We start from the raw sequence: 18,894 nt of genomic DNA, 5'->3' as shown, positions 1-18,894 counted from the left end.
AGCTGCTGGGAGTGTGTCCAGACTCTGCTGAGTTAGCTGTTCATCAGGTACACGAGATGGAGACACCCAGACATTCAGTGAGCAGTGAAATGTAAATGTCAGATAATTTCAATATGGGTTTTTGATGTGATCACTAGTATTTGTGGGCGAAGTATTTTGAATTAATGAAGGCCTGCACTGCTGATGTGCATGGAAGAAATGCTAACTGGGTAATGCAAACCAGATAGGTGTAATTGGCATGGAGCTAGACTTCGTTAAAACATATGTGAAGGAGTCATTTAGCTTAGTAAACAAAAACAGTTGTTGGTTCAATAAGTATTTCAGCAATCCTCCTTCTTGACAACAAAATTTCCTTCCCTCCTGTGCATTTTCAAGAAAATATTGGGAAAATTTAATTGTATTGATTGTCCTCTATTGATGGGCCTGTTTACTGTATTTCACTTGTCAATTCAGTCACTCAGTAACATTCACTTTCTAGTGAACTGATTAAAGAAACAAGTTAGTTATTCCTGTACAAAAGGAAAAACTTCTGCTTAAAGTCCATGTTTGCTAAAATTAATTTGTTGTATTAATGAGACATATTTTCTAAGAAGAGGGAAATTTGTGTGTTCTTATTGGGAAGAAACAGGCAGTAAAAATTGTTAGAATGTCCAAACTTGGACAAATTTGCTTGGCTGTGTGTGCAGCCATTGCCAGTGGGTATCAAGGAATGGACCTGGAAGACAAAACCCCAAAGTTCTTTAAAAAAAAATACAAAACAACTTGTGGAACCAGAGCTGAATGTGTTTTCTATCAGGTGTTTTCCACATTGCAGAATCCATGTAGTTTTCTCATGGATTTCTTAATTTAGAGTGCACACTGGTTGTAGCACACTTGGCTGTTGCTCTGAAGTTCAGAACGTTTTGTCTAGCTGCTCTCAGCCACCAGGCTGCCAAAGCAAGCGAGGGTTGGGTCTCAAAGTGGGTTCAGGGACAATTCTTTACTTTCTCATGTTTAATAATCTCTGAAGACATCTTTATTTGTGCAGAATAATCTCACAAAATGTTTTTCTCTGTACCAGCTGAAGATTTCATTCTCATCAATAAGTAGACTGGCAGATGTGTTGGAAGGGTTTTCCCTGAGACAAGTGGTGCTGTTTTCACAAACAATTTTTATTCTTTTCTTGTATTTTTATATCTGTCTCACTGTCTAAAAAAAGGTGTGACATTCAATGCTTGGGTTTTACAAAACTGAGCTGTGTTTTGCCAGAATGGTTTCTTTCATTTCTTTCAAGAATATGTTTTTTGAAATTACATGGTTTTTCCTGAAGGAAAAATGAAATGTGGTTGCAAATAAAAAAAAAAAAAAAAAAAAAAAAAAAAAGGGAAAAAAAAGAGTGAGAGAAAAAAGGGCTCTTTTGAACCATGAGAGTTGTTCTGAGTGATTTCATGGTCTGTGGCATTGCTGGTGGTGCATTATTTGGCTCAGTGTTGCTCTGGGTTGGCTGTGTGTGCAGCCATTGCCAGTGTATTTATGTATTTATATATTCAAGGAATGGATACAAATCCTCAGGGTTCTTTTAAAAAAAAAAAACAACTTGTGGAACCAGAGCTGGATATGTTTTCTCTCAGGTGTTTTCCACAATGTGGTCCACACTTGGGTGATAACTTCTTACCCTTTTGAGAAGATGCAGTGCCATGATTATGGTGGTTCTGTAATGATCTAAGGCACTGTAATTATTATGGGCTACAAGGGGTCAAGGTTTGGGTATAAACATAATGCAATTGGAAAAGTTATTTGTTTATAGCAAAGTATCATGAGAAGCATCTTAGATGCATTTAAGGCAAACAAAACTGAATCTCTGAGGTTAGCCTGCAGCTCAGAGTCATCATTTTTCCTTGGGATTGCCCCAGTTGTTTGGTAAATTCAATGTTCTTTCATGTTATTGGCTGAATTGGAAAGTTGAGAAATGTGAAACTAGAAAGATGTTGATGTTCTTGACATAATAGATGATACAACTCCAAGGCTGAGGCCAGCTCAGATAGCAAGTCTGCTCATGTAATTAAAATTGGTTGGACTTGCAGGCAGTTCCTTCGTTGTTTTACAGGTCAGCATTAAATACCAGGTTCTGTTTTGTAGCTTCTTACTTATGGAAGCATAAACACCTCACTGTCACCATTTCAAGAATTTTTGGAGCAAAAGTGTCTGTTTAAATCTTTATTTTGAATGTATACACCTGCTCCAGCCAGTGTGAGCACCAGGTGCCTTCAGATCCTGGCAGAGAGGTAGCAATGGAGGGAAAACCAGAATGAGCAGAACTAAATAATCACCAGATTCTGATTCTGATGGAAAAGACACCATCTGCCCTTTCCTTGCAGAACATTGCAATTATCATGATTGCTTGATTATCCTTCCAGAGTGGCTCCAGCAGGGAGAGATCTTGGAGCTCTGGAATGATGAATGTTCCTAATTAACAGGTGGCCCCAACATTTGACATCCTGCTGATCAGAGGGTGCATTGCCCATGTTGTGTCCCAGACCACCAGGTGCTAGAGAAAGGAGGTAAAACCAACAGAAATGGATCACTTTTTGCTTTCAGTGGTGGCAATAACCTCACTAAATAAATATTGAGAGAAACCAGACACCAGTACTTTTCTGTGTGAAGACCTAAAACTTCATTGCTTCAGCTCAGAATTAATAAATAATTCTCAGTCAGTTAAGAAAAATAATTCCTTCATGTGGTGGTGGTCCAAGTCTCTCTGAAGATCTGTATTTCAGTCACTGATGAGAAATTTCCATTGTTTGTGAGCATTGCTCATTTTCAGACTCAAGGCACAAAAGATCTCCTTCAGAACATGGCAAAGGGTGCTGGGAGAACCAAGCTGTTTCCTCAGGAGATTCCCTTGGCTGTGGGAGGTCTGTGGAGCAGGGAGCACAGCTGATGGGGACAGTGCTGGACTGGAAGCAGTGAACCCAGGCTGCTTTCAGGGTTTTGTATATTTGTCATCTCTACTCAGTGTGTCCTGCAGGGCTGGGTGCAGTCAAGGGCTGCCCCAACCCCTCGTGCAGATATCACAGTAAGGAGTGAATGAATGATGCTGCAATCATCTGCCTTTTCTTGGAAGAACCATAAAATGGATGAAGAGTCATGGATTATGAGTGTTGGCATTAAAAAGGAAAATAATTTATTGAAACCTGAAAGAAAATGTGTTTCCTGAAAGTGTGCTGATCTATAAACTGCTTGATTTGTACTGCCTGTTGATTCTCCCTGAAATTTCAGTGAGACAAGAGTGACATAAAAAATTAGAATAGATTAATTTGCATTATTTTCCTGTTGTATTATTACTGTATGTTAGTTTTTACTGCAAGATGTGTTTCATTTATGGAATTCATTGTTTGTCTTTAAATAATTTCTTTATGGGTAAAATGTGTCATAATTAATTTCACTATCAGAACACTTGTTTGATATATCCAGTTAAACCAAACAATTACTACAGGACTATTTGTAAATTATAGCAGTGACAGAAAAATCAATTAGATGCTTGTTGCAAAAATCATTACATTGATTGCATTTTATATTTTCTTTCTTTTGCTTAATGCAGAATGGGAATGACAAGAAAATCAACCTACCACTCTAATAGTTTTCTGTAGGACTAGCAATTATACTTGTTACTGAATTTATGATCTCATTCACAATTTCATTATTTTACATTTCAGCACACACAGCCAAATGTGATAGCTATGAGGATTGTGAGTTTATGGTCGTGGATTTCTAGTATGTTGCTGCATTCAAATCATTTTAATTATTCATTCTGAAATGGTGAGTGCTTCCAAGTTTTGGTAGCTATTAAGAGGGGAAAAATAGAGCTGCTTCATAATTCAGTCGAATAAGATCAGATATTTTAGCATCTCAAAAGAGTTTGAAAGAAAACTGAAATGCAGTTTAATCATACTTATTACACAGAAATATATATGAGATATTTATGAAATAAAATTGTAAATAAATATATAATATTATGGCAATAACCACATACTCCTGAATTTCATAGAATCATAGGGTGGTTTCTTCCCTTTCCTCCTTGGTCTTAGTGCAGAATTGTGTGTGTTTCTGAATGACTGAGAAGGATCTGGAATTCCCTAGGGAATTCTGCTATTCCTGATGGTACTGAAATCCCTTGGCTACAAGATGGACATTTCTTTTCCATGTTTTCAGGGATGGCCAGAGATAACAGATCTGGGGCTTCTTCTCTCTATTTAGCCATATGAAGAGGTTAAGTAGACCCAAATTAGTGCTAATTGAGCTCTTATTGCTACACCAACTGTTCTCCATCCCAAATTGCTTCAGATCTGGCACCTGAAGACTCACATGAGCTGCTTTTCTATTCCTCTACAGCAGACAGATAACAGTAAAGTTCTGAGATAGAATAATAAATACTGTTAGATGGTATGTGAAAAATCTTCTGAATTTTGCTGCAAAACCAGAATAATCTTCAGGATGTTTTGGGGATCTGATGCTGTATCTCAATATCTGGATATAAAGTGGAGCTGGTTTTCCATGAAGACAGGTGAGCTGTGCAGTCTCCATCCTCAGGGGGTTTGAAGACCACACAGGATAAAGCCATGAGCAATCACACCTGACCTTGGAGCTGGCCCTATTTTACCCTAGGGACAACCCAGGCTTCCCTTCCATCCTGGATTGACCTGTGGCTGTAGGGTCCTGAGTGATGAGTGGGAGAAGGCACAAACCCAATTTCTGTTGGTTTTGGATGCAGTTGTGAACAAGATACTGCTCTGAAAACCCAGACATTATTTTCTGGCATAAGTATTTTACTGATCCAGAATAATTTTTCCCAGATATTCCTTTTAATTTAGTGTTATTTCTGTCCCTGTGAATACACTTAGTTGAAAGTCATGCAATTAAACTGAGTCATCCACATTAGTCACTCCATTTTTATCGTATGAAGAGATTTCCTTCCATTTTCCTTTGCTGGCTTTGTTGTGACCCTCCTGAAATGACACATTTTCATTCAGAGAGAAAGAGAAATGGCCAGTGAATCTGGGTTTGTAATGCACTGGGATTTCAATTAGTTTCTGAACTAATTAATTTCTGAACTCAGAAACTGATTTCTGAAGCAATCCTTCTCAGGCAGGATTACAGTCCTGCCTCCTCAGTGCATTTGGCTTTCATTATGAAATACAACTTTTTAATCCAAACCTAGCAGGATGATAACATTTTTTCAGAGTAGGCTTCCAATCAGTCTTTCACTTTTTCCATAAGCTGTCTCCATCTGTTTTGGGAGATGTTGTTTAAAGAATGAGTCCAGTGCCCGATGGTTATCTGCTCTGACTGACGAGTCAGGGGAAGGAATGCACAGGCCCAGCTTTAGCAGGAGCATTGCACTGCAATTACAGCACTGGAATGGCATCTTTGACCCTGTGCAGGCTGTGAACCTCACACCACGCTCCTTGTGTCACTTAGAGCACAGCAGCCACTTGGAATTCCAGCAGGTACCTAATTCTGTGATTAATTGTGCAGGGAGGCAAATAACTGCAGGCAAATAACTGCAGAATTTCTTTGTACACTCATCATTTCCAGTGGGATTAAATGGAGAGATGTGAGAATTTGTGATATTCAGGCCACATTCCTGTGTTAATGAGTCACCTTGAATGCTTTCGCCGTAATTCACTTTTACACTATTTTGTTACTCAGTGTGTTGCAGTCTGATACAACAGGCAGTAAAATCAAGTTTTGCCAAAGTAAAGGGTAGAATTAGTGATTTAAAATGAAGTTTCATTGGACTTGTGGTTTGGTTTGGTTTGGTTTGGTTTGGTTTGGTTTGGTTTGGTTTGGTTTGGTTTGGTTTGGTTTGGTTTGGTTTGGTTTGGTTTGGTTTGGTTTGGTTTGGTTTGGTTTGTGGGGGTTTGTTTTGTCTTCTTTTGTTCATTTTCGCTCAGGGCGATGGTGACAGTTGTACAGAAAATACCATTTGAGTTTTAGTGGTGTTCACATGGCTCTAAGAGCTGGGTGTTACTCCAGCAGAGAGGTTCAGAGATAGTGTTCACACTGCTGATATCAATATCACCTTTGAAAGCAGCCAGTCCCAGGAGGGAGACCTTTCAGCTTGGTTAGACTGAGGCACTCCATAGTTTAAATGTTAATATTTCTGGCCACCTCTGAACCATGGTTCAGTGTTCATTGGAGAATATAGTTTAATAGAGCATAAAAGTATCAGTGATCATGCACTGTTTATCCTGCACGAGTGAATGATTGTTCAGTGTTTAATACAGAATGTTGTGCATCTGAATTTTTACTTAACTAGCATCACTGTTTGTTCTCCTGCCCTGGTAATTGGAGAATCTTTGCATTAAATGATCAGTTTCAGCAAATATTTATAATTAAATGAAAGATTAATTTCATTTGCTTGCATTTAGTGGAAGTGATGATTTGTTTCATAGGTTCTGCCATGAAATAGGGCTGGGGGACTTGGTTCTGGGGGGTGTCAGAGGGAGTCAGGCAAGCACAAGGACTACTGTCTTCATTTGTGTTTTCCTTTTATATAATTTTAGTAGATGAATGTTAGTAATCCTCTTTAAACTGGCAAAAAGAAATGTTTCAGATGTTTTTCCTAGCTGGGAAAACTGTGTGCTACTGTTGAATACATCTGGACAGGGACAGACCCTGCCCATAGCGTGCTTTCCTCAGAAATCCCTATTCTGTAGCTCGCTTTAAATTTGTGTTAATGTCATCTTATTTACATTAACAGTGGATGTATTCAATTCCTTTAGTTCTCTGGATGAATTTCCTTGGATAGAGCCATGAATTTCTTGGGATAGAGCCCATGTGGCCTTTTCCACTGAGCACAAGGTTTATCAGAGGCAATTAGAGCTGTGCTAAGAGGATCTTGGTGCAGTAGCTCAGCTGATCACCCAGGGGCTCTCCTGGAGTGTGAGAGCCTTTTCTGAGCTTGCCCATAAATATTTCTGTGCAGATGTAAGTGTCTCCTGTGTGTCAGGTACAGATGGCTGGTGGATCACTTTCCTTTGTAGCCCTCTGACTCTTTCACCAGATGACTCGGAGCCTGCTCTCTGAGCACGCTGAGCACACAGACCAGGGGGAAGCCACTTGCTGAGTGCCTCACATCAGCAGAAACAAATGTATTTTTGGTTATTTACAAACGTGTGATTGCTTGAAGAATGAATTTCCAAGGAAAGGGAAGCTGGAATATAAGTATAATGCGTTATGCAGGCTTCTGGCTGGAGACCTTCAGGGTTTGTTCTATGTGTGTCATGTTTGCATTCAAGTGCAATGAGAAGAATACCGAGGGGTTTTTTTGCTGTGGTGTAAAGAGTTCACTCAAAATTAATCTGAGGAACACGTTGTCATTGCAATAACATCAAATCTATTCAAGTATTTGGTTCTCTTTTAATCCAGAACTTCTTTTTAATATTCAAGATCTGTTAAAATATTAAAAAGAAGTTCTGGATTAAAAGAGAGCCAAAGGTATACAGAAAATAGAGCAGGATTCTTTTCTTGAATATCTTTTATCCTGAACTTGTTCCATGCTGATTGCTTTAGAAATAAATTTCAGTAATGAATATTTGCATGTTGTACATGGTGAAAATACAATGAACTGAAATGGCAGGGTGCAAGTTGAGCAAGTAACCATTTTAGAATTATTCAATTTGAGGAGAAAATAGTCTACACAACGATACTTTCATGGCTAGGACTGGCTGTTTTAACCATTGGTGATATGAAGAGTTGCCAAATGTGTTGTTTGTGATTCCCATGCCTTCCCCACGCAGAGTCTAAAGAGAAACAGAAAACCCCCAAAGTAAATAAGAGCCGGGTTTGCACAGAAACAGTTGTGCAGCTCAGCACTGTGCATCATCAGCCAGGCAGCACGGAGCCAAGAATGGCATTTTACAGCAGATGCTGTGAAAATCAATTGTTTTCAGTGGAGGTTGCTATTTAAACATCTTATTATAGAATGGGGTAATCACAATAGATCACCAGATAAAATAATAAAAAATAATTCTCTGTTAACAGTGTTGCCCTCAATCTAATAACGAACTGACAGCACACTCTGTTGGTGAGACCAAGATCTCTGCAATTTTTCCACGCATAAAGATGGTACCTCACAGCTCTTCTGCATGAAAACATGCAAAGAGCTGAGCTTAAGTGCCTGATAGGAATATATTTATAATTTATTATTAGAGGAAGAAAATACAAGCAGTTTTACAGAGGGAATCAGACAGTAGAGGTATTACATGCTGTACCTGTGATCTTTGTGAAATATTTGTCCTCCTAGGTGACAGAAGTGCATCTTAGAGTCCATATAGAAACATTTCTAACTGCAGCACTCAGAAATAACTTGTTATTTTGGCTTTGTCACCATGTGGCTCTTTCATGCAATTAAACTATACAATTAAATTTCATGCAATGAAGGGAATGAAAGGGAGCATGAGGCAAAGTGCCTTTTTCTGCTGGAATATTTTAGGAATCCCTGTCCTTGCAAATAATTTCATGGAGTCCAAAGTCAGACTAAACAGTGTTAGAAATGTATCATTGTATGGAAGATTGCTTCTGCCTTGGTAAACAGAGCAGGGATAGAGTTGCTCTTTGTGTGATGTGCCTTCTAACCTCACACAGTACATTTAATTCTTCCCAGAACGTACCAGTGCGAGCAGGGCTCTTTTGAAGGTTTCCCTCAATGCCTGTACCCAGATTACAGAGGGGTTACCAGGCACACACACACACACACACACACACACACACACACAAATACACAGGCAGAGGCAGCACAGGCCTGCTGCTGCTGCTCTCTGAACCAAGGGAAACATTTATCCTGCTTTTCCCCTCTGCCCAGCACTCCAGAGTACAGCCTGGTTTTATTAGTGGGTGTCAGTCCTTTCCCTCCTCCTCCTTCCCTTCTTGTTTTTCTGTGAGGTCCATGCACCACCAGAGAGTCCTGATGGGAATGAGACCAGAGGGTGGATTTTGGGGAGCTCTGGGGGTAGGGCTGTAAAGGGAGGGGAAAGGAACAGAAGAAAAGGATTTTAATACTGTTAGGGAAAAGAATCTTGGGTAGCATTTTGGTGGAGAGTTAAAAGATCAGACAATAAATTTACTTAACAGAGACTAATCTACTGGGACTGAACTTCATATCCTGTTTTGGGATAATATATTTCCTTCTGTGCTCTGGAATGAATCTGTCATCTCAAGTCTAATAATGAGAGGCAGAGGATTTTTAATCTCTGACCCCCTTCCATATAATTTAATAAAGGCTGGTTTCTTTATTTTATTTGGAAGCTAACTTATTAAACTACTTCTTAACTGCTCCTCTGAAAAACCCAGTTCAGGATTTTGTGTTTTCAGATTTTTGAAAATGAAATTGGGGTTTTCTTTAATGGAGAACAATGATGTACTTGCAAAATATTTGTTATGGGCCTCGATTCAGAGCACGGTTGTTTGTCTCTCAGCATCTCTGCTGAAATGCAGCGATGGGAAGCAGAGCCAGGCACAGTGTTTGCACTTTCTTGGCTCCACATCCTCACTGAATTCCATCCGACTGGGACAGACAGGGATGGGAGACCTAAAGCTGGCCTGTGACTTTCTGTAGCAGTGAATGATTGCTTTGTGGGAGGCTGAGCTTCAAATGTGGCAACCACATGCATAATTAGCTACAAAATCACAATGCTCCCCTCCAGCAGGCTGCTCCTCCTGTGGCAGTGGCTGCCACCGCTGCGGAGGTGCCACACCACTGACCTGACACAGTGGCTTTGCCAAGCCCCTTGGTCCTCTGCAATTTGTTAGGAAAAGCTCTCCTCACCCTTGGGCAGCCCCCAAACATGCTGAGATTATAAATCACTCCGTGGGCCTGTTGAAAGCTGTTGCTCCCAAGGAATGTGGTGGCAGGTCACGCTGAGATCTCTCTTCTTGCTCTGCCTGATCATGGAGGAGTCAGTAAAATACAGCAAAGAACAAGGCTGCCTTCCCTCTGCAAATTTAGAAATAGAGTACAAAAGGACAAATAAACAAAAATAAGCTCTTTCCTTAAAGGTTTGTCTTCAATTTAAGTCACATAAATTAAGGGCTGGTGTCCCCTTGGGGCTCCTGTGCCAAGGATGTCTCTGGCACCAGTCAGGCTCCTCCAGCCCCTGCTCATCACAGCCATGTATCTGTGAGAATCAAGGCACTTCAGAGATCTTGCCTCCTGCATAAGCCTGTTTACCATGGACTTTATAAAAAACCTTTTCATGTAACTTGCTTCAGCTTCTGAAGTTTGGTTTTTTGGATTTTTTGGTTGGTTTTTTGGGTGTTTTTTTTTTTTAATTGGGGTTTTTTTTGTGCTTTTGTTTGTTTTTGGTTTGTTTGGTTGTTGTTGGTTGGTTGGCTTTTCCCATTACAAAAGGACCAAATATGACAGGGAGGAATTTCAGATTTGCCACAGACAATTCTAGAGGCTGAATTAGAAGGGCTAGTGCAGGCCATGCAAAAAAACCCTTAGATTTCTGTCTAAATTAAATGTGTAGCCTTGACAGTGATTAAGACCTTATTTTCACACTTCCCAGAAATTCCAGTCTAAGCAAGCAACTCTTGAAATTCAGTGCTGAAGTTTTTCCCTTCCTTTTAATCTTCCAGGTTGCTGTGTCCTGTGTTCAGTTCATGTTCTGAACACTTTTGCTTTGTCCATGCTGCTGAGGTGTGGGGGCTTGGGCACCTTGCAGAGTGATTGCACGTTCCTGTTTAACTCAGCCCTTTCCAAAAGGGGCTTTAGAAAACATAGATACAGCTAATACAGCGTGTTCTTCTGAGAGTTTGGATTCCTAGTATTAACACAGAGGACAGCCCTTTGTTTTTGAGCACTGAAACTCAGAATTTAACATATTCAGGTGCTGGAATCCAGGTGCTTGATGGAGAGAATGATGGGTCTGCAGCAACTGAAATGGAGCTGTGCTACTTGATACTTCCTCCTTAGTCCTGGTGTTGGGGACATGTGAACAAATGTGGCTCTTCTGAGACTTTCTAGGGGACTTTTTTTTGTGGCTGGTGTAGGATTAATAAATTTTAAAAATCTTGAATTTAAAAATAGGATCAATTTAGGGATGGCAGTCCTCTAGGGATCACGATTAAAATGGGAATATTTTGTTACAATCTTTGGTTTCCATAGTAACAGCAAGTTATAGACTCATCAGATTCCTGGTCTCCCTTGTATCCCACTGTTACCTTGTTGTTGAACAGCTTTCCTCTTCAGAGCAAAACCCAATAACTCTTATTTTCCACTAGCTACAGGTCTAGTAATTAGAACAGTAAATTTTGTCCAGTAAATAGGGTATGTACTTAGCTGTGATAATGTGGTTTTACAGCAGAAGAAAAATGGTGGCAATGGCAGCTTTAGAACTGATACGAGTACTTTTGTATAATTTAAACAGCAGTTATGGAAAAAAAAAAATAGTTTTGCTTCATCTTGATAAATTACATATTATGGATGCCTCTATAGTACTTTGTCTTCAGAGACACTTATTAAAATGTTTTATATACAAGGGATGTTTGCTCTTTCATTTTGATTATAAGTGGAAGAAAAAAAGCAGATAGATGAAAATTGACTATTCATGAGTAGTAACAGGGACAAAAGTGCAGGTTGAAAGACAAATGGTGTTTTTTTGCTTAGGAAAGGTGATTTTCTGTAGCGTAGGGACAAGAACCCAGGACTAGAACATCTGGAATGTTTGGTTTATCCCCATCAATCTTGAAAGTCTATCTTGTGACTTCTGTGGATTTATATTTTCCCTCCTTTTTAGCACTCTGAGTCATTAGATTGTCTGCTTCATTATACACATTAGTACATCACACTCCATAAATCCAGACAGTAACTCCTATTCTCCTGAATGAGGCTGTTATTTCTGCATTTGCTGTCTGTGTGCATTCATATCCTGTTTCTTTTCCCCACTTTTTTGAAGGCTCCAAATTTAGCTGTTTGCTTAGTAGCAAAGACCTAAATCCACATCAGTGACCTCACAGGGGGTCTGATGCTTCATTCAAAGCAGGTAGAATTTCAAATCACATTTATGAAGAATTCTCTGAACTGTTGCTGAATGGAAAACTTTTCATCACACACTCACTGTTACAAAATAAAATAAAATAAAATAAAAAATAATATATATATATATATATATATATATTTAAAAGCTTAAAAAAAGGGAAAACAAATATCCCCAGTGGCATGGGAAGCACAGCACCCTGTTTCACCTCCGTGGGGTGTCTCTCCAGGTCAGGTCCAAGAGGATTTTAACTGGGCTCCTGGGGCAGGTGCTCGTATGGTTTGTGCTTGTTCTACGAGTAAATAAATTACTTCAGTCTCCAGGTCTGTCTCCAGGGCCTTTCAACAGCACTATAAATTCTTATTATCCAGACAAAATCAAAACTTATTTCTAGTAGAAAAAGCAGGTCTTTTGTTTCCTTTTTTTTTTTTTTTTTCCCTTCTCAGATTCTTTTAAGACAAAAGAAGCCAGGCAAAATCACTTAAAATATTAAGACCTTCAAACAGACTTTGTTCACCTCCCCAGCTTGGTCTTCTGTAATTAACTGGGTATCACACGTGGGTTTTTTCTAAGAGGGAAAAAACTGTGAGTAGCTCAGCATTCCTGGTGTACCCATATCATTGTGTCATATCATATGCGTATATGGTGTACAGATATCATGGAGGGCTAAAAAAATGTCATTTCCAGTGTATTTTAATAATCTAGAATGTGGTCTTAGCATCAAGTTTACTTGAGTGATTCTGTAGCAGGAGAGGAGAGCCAAGTGGTTTCTGCTTTCTGGTTTTCCCCTGCCTAGGGAGGAGGAGAAGCCAGGGAGGGCTGATGGCTGCCTGGTGCTCGATGTCACCATCTGTCATCAGTCACATCTGACAGATGTCACTGGTGCCAGCTTTTCTCTGTAAGACATACTTTGGGGCTGTGCTATTGTGAATTTTTAAGTTAGTGAAACTGTTTAAATTGCAATAAATTATTCTTCAGGCTGGCCAGAAAAAAAGAGTTCATGGGCTAATAATGGTAAAATATTTTGCATATCTTTATGAGCATTTTCTTCCAACGTTTATATTTGCTGAATTCTGGTTAAATTTGCTGAATTGTGTGTTACAAATGAAGAGGTTTTAACATTTTGATCTCTATGTCTAAAGGTGGAAATAGATCTTAAAGTCTGAGCAAGATCATTACTCTAGAGCTGGGCTTTGGAGGTTCCTTCAGCTTTATCAGGGTGTAATGAGTAGAACATGATGTGAAACTATGTTCAATTTTATTTAAGTTACAAAATAATGGTTTGTGCTCTGTTAACAATGATGGCTAAATGCAAAAACCTCTTCAAACCTTGTGGTACCTGCTTTGAGCTCTTTGCAAGCTGCAGAGCTCTCTGGACACCTGGGATGGGAGAAGGAACTGTGGATTTTGAAGATACAGAGAGACAGACCTGGTTGTTGCTAATATTCTTGGTCATGCAGAGTGTCTTAGTTTTCTCAACTGATTTTTTCTTTGATTTAAAATATTTTTGTTAGAAATGTGTTCTACATTTATAGTACTGATGGGAAACAGTGTGGAGTGTAAATACCAACTCGGGAAGGGAAGGAAAAAGATGAAGCTATAGCAACAGTGCAAGGCAGGCAGACAATAAACACTGTCTCAGTGCAAAAAAAAAAAAAAGAAAAGTGATTTATGGAAAGGAGATAAGTAAACACAAATGGCATATAACTTAGTGTAGTTGCTGTGGATATTACATTATTTCTGCAGTGAATATATAGGAAACAGTGAACCTGTGCTCTCTGAGAACTTCCTGAGAAATATTTCAGCTGTAACTCTGTATTTCAGTCACTACTACGAAAAAGATGTTTTTATTTGCTTTAATGTGGGAACAACATCCATTTGTTTCATACCTTCACAGCTACAGGAGTGAATAAAGTTTCCTGAAATAACACAGCTGAAAACCTTGATATTAAGTTTCCAATTGTGGTTCACCTTCAAGTGTATAAAATATAAATTATAACCAAAGCAGTTATTTTCAGCAAGTTTGGAGGATGTGATATCTGTGCATTAAAGGGAAAGGTGTAATGTGTCCATCTTTGTCACTCTGACTTCTCCAGGCAGCTTTATACAGTCACACTTGATCTATCAGAAACTATAGTTGCTGGAAAAGTTATGAAAACATCAGCTAATATTTTACAGACTTGAGTTTATTTTTCCAAGGATTTTACCTTTCATTTATCCCAGAGCTTTTCTTCAACAAACTGGGTGGCGAAAATATCGTGTTACACTTGAATGATGGCACATTGGGCCCAGCTTTTCCCAAAATGTGCGATGGAGGGATTGGAAGTGTGTGGCCACTGACTCATAAAAGGAGCCTGATCTGTGCCTGGTCCCTTCTCCAGGTGTTGATGTCCCAGGGGTGCTGGGGCTGAGCTCCCACCCTTGCTCCAAGGAAGGGGCTGGCATTTATCTTGCAGAAAACTTCCAGTGCTGCAAGCTGTGTTGGGATGGTTTGATGAAGGGGTTTCTGCACCTACATCTGAATCAAATCTCGTGAGCTTTGATAAAATGGTGTCTTGTGGGTGGGAGCTGGAAAAAGCAAGGGGAGAGCAGGGTGTTAGTTTTATCTACCAGATACATGCTTCTCATATACTTATTTACAAGGGGTTTTTCTCCATGGCACAGCAAGGCAATTCATTATCTGTGGAATTCCACACACTGTCAATATTTTTGGGCAGTGTAGGTAGGTAAACACTGTTTTTTTGTTCAGAGCAAGATTTGAGATAGAAAACTGTGTATTTGCTATGAATCACAGATAGTTATACAGTAATCTTGCATATTGAAAATTCCAGTTACAGAAGCAACCCCAAAATGTATTAGAATCTTACTTCCACTCCTATCAATAGTCAAGACTGTTTGACAATTTGAGATTTTTAACTGCATTTAATTTAATGTAGAATACTTTTGTATTTTATATTTTGTAGAATACTTTTATTCTACAACTAAGATGTAGAATCCTTAATCTGAGTTAGAAAAAGAGATGTTCACTTTGCACATGTATTCTTCGACTAAAATCTTTGTGAAGAACAGATGTTAATTCAAATTATGCAGTGCCTGAAGACAAGTACTAAAGAATTATAAATATGATTATTTGTTGTGATAACCTCATTTTAAAGGAGAAGCTTTAATTTTTGACTGTGGAGTCATTCACAGCCTCCAACCAGAATGATATATGGATTAAAGTTTTAGAATTTGAAGCACTTGAGGAAATAATTTCAACTTTTAACTGTGTCAGTGTCAAAACTATTATTCGTGGAGTGTAATTGGCTGGGTTTTTTTCCATTTGATAAACTGGACATACAGAATAATATATATTGAAAAATACATTTCTTGTCAGGGCAATTAGAAACCTTTTGTGCAATGGAAACTTGTTCTTGAGAAGGAGTGTCCAGTCATGGTAGCTCATAAGCTCTGAAGTTACCAATTTAATACTGTGAATATTGGTTTGCATTTTGATTTCTTAACCTCATGAGACAGAATACTCATTAGAATACTTAGGCAGAGTAAGAACTTAAAAATACTGGTTGGTTTATGGGTTTTGTTGTGTTTAATCCACACCCTGGGTGCAGCGGGGAGTCCGGATTTCAGCTCACAGAGCCCTGCGTTTGAGCCCTGTCCTCAGCAGCAGCAGAGCTGTCCTTGGATGAGTTTCCTTCCAGCTCATCGCAGGCAAGGAGCCCCAAGGAGCCCCAAGGAGCCCCAAGGAGCCCCAAGGAGCCCCAAGGAGCCCCAGCATTTCACTGGCAGGAAAGAGAGTGCCAGAGAAACTCAGGGCTGCTCTTCCTCAAAGCAGCTGCAGGAGGCCGGTGCTGCTCTGTCCCAGGAGTGGAGCTGGGCTGCTTTAATCGGCTTGTGCTCAGCAGCCATGAGGGTGAGGAGCCATGCTGAGGGTGAGGAGCCATGCTGAGGGTGAGGAGCCATGCTGAGGGTGAGGAGCCATGCTGAGGGTGAGGAGCAGCCATGAGGGTGAGGAGCAGCCATGAGGGTGAGGAGCAGCCATGAGGGTGAGGAGCAGCCATGAGGGTGAGGAGCAGCCATGAGGGTGAGGAGCAGCCATGAGGGTGAGGAGCAGCCAGGAGGGTGAGGAGCAGCCATGAGGGTGAAGAGCCATGCTGAGGATGAGGAACAGCCACGAGGGTGAGGAGCAGAGCTGAGGGTGAGGAGCAGCACTGAGGGTGAGGAGCAGAGCTGAGGGTGAGGAGCAGAGCTGAGGGTGAGGAGCAGCACTGAGGATGAGGAGCAGCACTGAGGATGAGGAGCAGCCACGGAGGGTGAGGAGCCATGCTGAGGGTGAGGAGCAGCCATGAGGGTGAGGAGCAGAGCTGAGGATGAGGAGCAGCCATGGAGGGTGAGGAGCCATGCTGAGGGTGAGGAGCAGCACTGAGGATGAGGAGCAGCCATGGAGGGTGAGGAGCCATGCTGAGGGTGAGGAGCGGACCTGGGAGCTGGCACGGATCCCGCTGGCCCCGAGGCTCTCGCCCTCCCACCCACATCCGGCCCCATGGGCGCTCCCATTGGGGCCTTGCAGGCTCATTTTAGAGGACAGAGTTCGCGCTCTGGGCTCTCAAACAGCTGGAAAGGCAGCGGAGTGGGCCCAGCTGTGGCTCCCGGTGGGCTGAGGCACTGAGCAGCAGAGGGCACCAGATCAACGCAGCTGCACCTGCCGGGATGGGCGCAGGTTGGCCGGGACGCGGCTGGGGATGCAGGCAGGCTCTCATCTCCAGCACAGCCCCTCAGCGTGCCTGCTTTCCTGGAAGGCTTTGGGGTCAGAAACATTATTTCCATCTTAGACTGTGTTGTTAAAAAAGAAAATTTCATGCGAGCGAGCTGCTCCAGTATTGCCTTTCCAAAGGCTGTGGGATGCCAAGCTACATCTGCTGGAACAGTCATTGGACTGTTCTGTCATTTCAGAGAGATCAACATTATTCAGTCATGACTTGAAACTTGAAAATAAACAAACAAAAATGTTTCATTTTTCTTCTCTTTTTTTAAACAAAAGTCCAAACAGCTCAACATGAGATCACTTTGGAGAGGTAGGATGGTGTTTATTTCACACTGCCAGAGTTGCTGCAGGAGGAAGGGTATCAGAAAATGAATGAACTAAGGTTTTCTAAAAGCCCCACCGGCTTCTGGATGGTTTTTCTTTAAGAGTTGAAAAGAAATTTAAGTTTATCAAGAGTAACACCTGAAAGAACAAGAAAAAACCCAAGTATTAATTTAGTGAAGGGCTCACAGGTTGCACTGGAAAGTGCCAGCCCTGCAGTGCCCCAGTCCTTCCTTCCCTGTCCCAAAACATCAAAAAATCCTCAGCTCCTGCTCACTTTTCTTAAAGGCTATGGCAATGTTTAACTAACATAAAGTTCTGTTTTAGTGGGATAAAATGTTGGGGCTTCCTTAAAACAAGAAAGGAAAGGCAGAGTAGGTGAAGCTGCAGACATCAACTGAGTTTTTCAAGCTATACAAGTTCATTTTAATGTTTTCACCAGAGTGCATCACCCCACATAAGTTCTCCATCTTTTTATAGCTGTGCTAATGATGTTCTCATTTCTTCTGTAATCTGTTGCAGTCCTACACATTAGTTTCAGTGATGACTTTGCAGAAAACACAGATTATGGTGTTGGCAGGAATTCCCTTCCCTGGAGGTACGAGACATTTGAGTTAGGTGAGGAGGGCAGAGTTTGCAGTTTTTCCTGGCAGTGGTTCAGTGCAGTTCTATATTTATTGTGACTCAAAAAAAGCCTTTTATTTAGTCTGTGTATGAAATGCCTCTTGCCTTTCTTTTGGAATTAGTGAAAGTTGAGAGCATTTTATGTCCTCAGAGATTTTACATTTTTACTAGTGAATGTCAAGGTGGCAGAAAATTTTGATTAATAATACCTATGGCAGGGCTTGAGAGAGTTGCAGTTTATTTGGGAAGAGCAGGATTAGGGTATCAGTTGCTAATCTGGTTACTGCTACAGCACTAGAGCAATCTACATTTAATTTACTTTTTCTGAGAATGATATGAAAAGGAAGAAATAATTTTTTAGGCTAGACAAATGTGAGTATGTTATTGTGATGTGTTGTCATGGAAATGTTTTAAGAGACCAAAATTAGTTAATAATACATAATATTGTAGATAATGCATTAGTTTAATCAATTAGTTATACAGGTCAATGAACTGAAACTGATGTTAGAGGGAACTGAAAAGAAAATTAATAATTTAAACTGTACTGTGTGCTTTTCATAAAGCTGAATATAGGCAGAAGAAGAGATGGATGGAAGGAAATAGGGACATAGATGATTTGTGTAATTCATCCACCTGTTCCTTCCAGTAAATAAGAAAATCTGTTTTCAGTCCTAGATCAGCCTTCTTTACATAGGTTAGCTTCTGCTGTCTCTTTGTCTCCTCAAAACACTTTCAGATGTTTAAGTCTCAAGAATTAAAACCCCCCCTGTAAACTAGGTGTTTTAAATAACTCATGAGCTTGGTTGTGGGCAGCACATGTTCTCAGCACTGGGGCTGAGAAACCAACCCTAAAGCAATTTTATTTGTTCTTTCCACACTTATTTGAAGTGAAACAAGTCAGTGACTGAAATCCATACACTACTTAGAGCACCAGTACCTCATCTCCCACACCCTCATGGTATAAAGTTTAAAAATGACTCTTTGCCTGACTACAGCAGTCAGGCTGCTCAAGTCCTGCCTGGTGAAATGAAGCAATGATTGAAGTGGCTGGGGGACCACAATATCCACAATATCCTTCAGGGTCTCTCATCAGCCGTCAGCGTGGCCACAGGGAGCAGATCAGGTGCTAAGTGTTACTCTTCAAAAGGGTTCTGGGGAGCAGCTAGA

General features: G+C 40.5%; 1 protein-coding gene and 1 long non-coding RNA gene across 8 annotated transcripts in view; both read left to right on the top strand.

Moving 5' to 3' along the window:
- SLIT3 (slit guidance ligand 3) overlaps nt 1-18,894 on the top strand; it is a 468,187-nt gene that overhangs the window by 160,128 nt on the left and 289,165 nt on the right. The window lies entirely within an intron of this gene.
- LOC147650394 (uncharacterized) lies at nt 13,525-17,031 on the top strand. The gene is made up of 2 exons (XR_015276614.1): nt 13,525-16,196; nt 16,426-17,031. It is a non-coding gene; the product is annotated as an uncharacterized LOC147650394 (long non-coding RNA).

This window comes from Cyanistes caeruleus, chromosome 15 (genome assembly GCF_971803275.1).
Source record: "Cyanistes caeruleus chromosome 15, bCyaCae1.hap1.1, whole genome shotgun sequence".
NCBI classification, from domain to species: domain Eukaryota; kingdom Metazoa; phylum Chordata; class Aves; order Passeriformes; family Paridae; genus Cyanistes; species Cyanistes caeruleus.
This window is presented reverse-complemented; position numbering and strand designations above follow the sequence as displayed.